Below are 1,315 nucleotides of genomic sequence, written 5' to 3'. Positions count from 1 at the left end.
GGAAGTACCTTCTCACTCTCCTCACCCTTTGTCTCTCTGTCTCTCTGTATGGTGAGCACACATACCCTCTGGCAACTAAAAAAAAAAAAAAAAAAAAAAAGAAGAAGAAAAAAGAGAAAACTTTATCCAGTGGTGGGATCAAAAGGTAGAGCCATTAGGAGGTGATTAGGGTGGAGCCCCAGTGATTTACTTATGGTATCTTTTTAAGAAGAGAGCTATCAGAATAAAGACATGGACATAGGATGTGCTCACTCTTACTTTTGCTGCATGATGACCTACACCACCTTGCGACTCTGTAGAAAAAGCCTTCATCAACAAAAGGACCATCACCAAATGTGGCCACTGAAACTTGGACGTCGGACCTCTAAATCCATGAACAAAATAAACCGCATTCTTTTTAAATCTCCCAGACCCAGGCATTTCTATCACAGTTACACAGTAGACTGAGATATCCCTCTTCCATTCTCAGCATTCCAACTTCCACTCCCAATCCTCTTGACCCTGTTCTATGCATGTTTTTTCGATAGCATCTATCATCTTCTAACGCACTCTAAAATTACTTATTATACTTATTTTTACATTGTTTATCTCCTCCTGCTGGAATTTAAGTTCCATAAAGGCAGGGATCTTTTTCTTTTTGGTTCCCCAATGTATTCTCTGTGGAAAACAATTGGGATAGCATTTGGATCACAGTAGCTACTCAATAAATACTTGTTGAATTTCAAATGAGTGAATTAATCAGGATACTTGCCTTTTGTGCATAGGTGAAAATGTATTTTCTTTTTTTTTTTCCAAGCCAAACTGTATCCAGCTTTATTAAAGATAATTTCAATAAACAATCACAGTATTTCAGGCAGGACATGGGCAGACAATTGTTAACAATATACAAAGACTTTCAAACTCCCTTCTTCAATGGACTACCAAAATCAGAAAGCCACTATAAAATCCAATGAAGTATTCATTTGATGCTCTCAACAGGGAAAGTTTAGAGTGAGGGTTGACATTTCACATTTAGCATGTTGTTTAACAACTTTTCACGAGCCAACCCTGACTTTCAGGAAATGAAAAAGGCAGAATATCAACCTGAAGATCCGACAATACAGAAAAGGAACTGCTGCTCTTTTGAAGGAGGCCACCTCAATGCCATTGGAAAGTCCGGATTGTCTGACATGCTGGTATAACCAATTTTCTGTGGTCAGGTCCCCACAGGTCTCTGGTTAAAGGGAGTTAAGTCTAGGCTGAAGGCAGAGAGGGAGAAGACATAAAAGCAAATGTTAAGTTTTCCACACCACAAGGCATCTGTGCCAAGGTGGCT

Source organism: Tupaia chinensis, unplaced genomic scaffold, assembly GCF_000334495.1.
Source record: "Tupaia chinensis unplaced genomic scaffold, TupChi_1.0 Scaffold000322_1, whole genome shotgun sequence".
Lineage (NCBI taxonomy): Eukaryota > Metazoa > Chordata > Mammalia > Scandentia > Tupaiidae > Tupaia > Tupaia belangeri.
The sequence above is the reverse complement of the archived record's forward strand: the minus strand, read 5'-3'. Positions refer to the sequence as shown.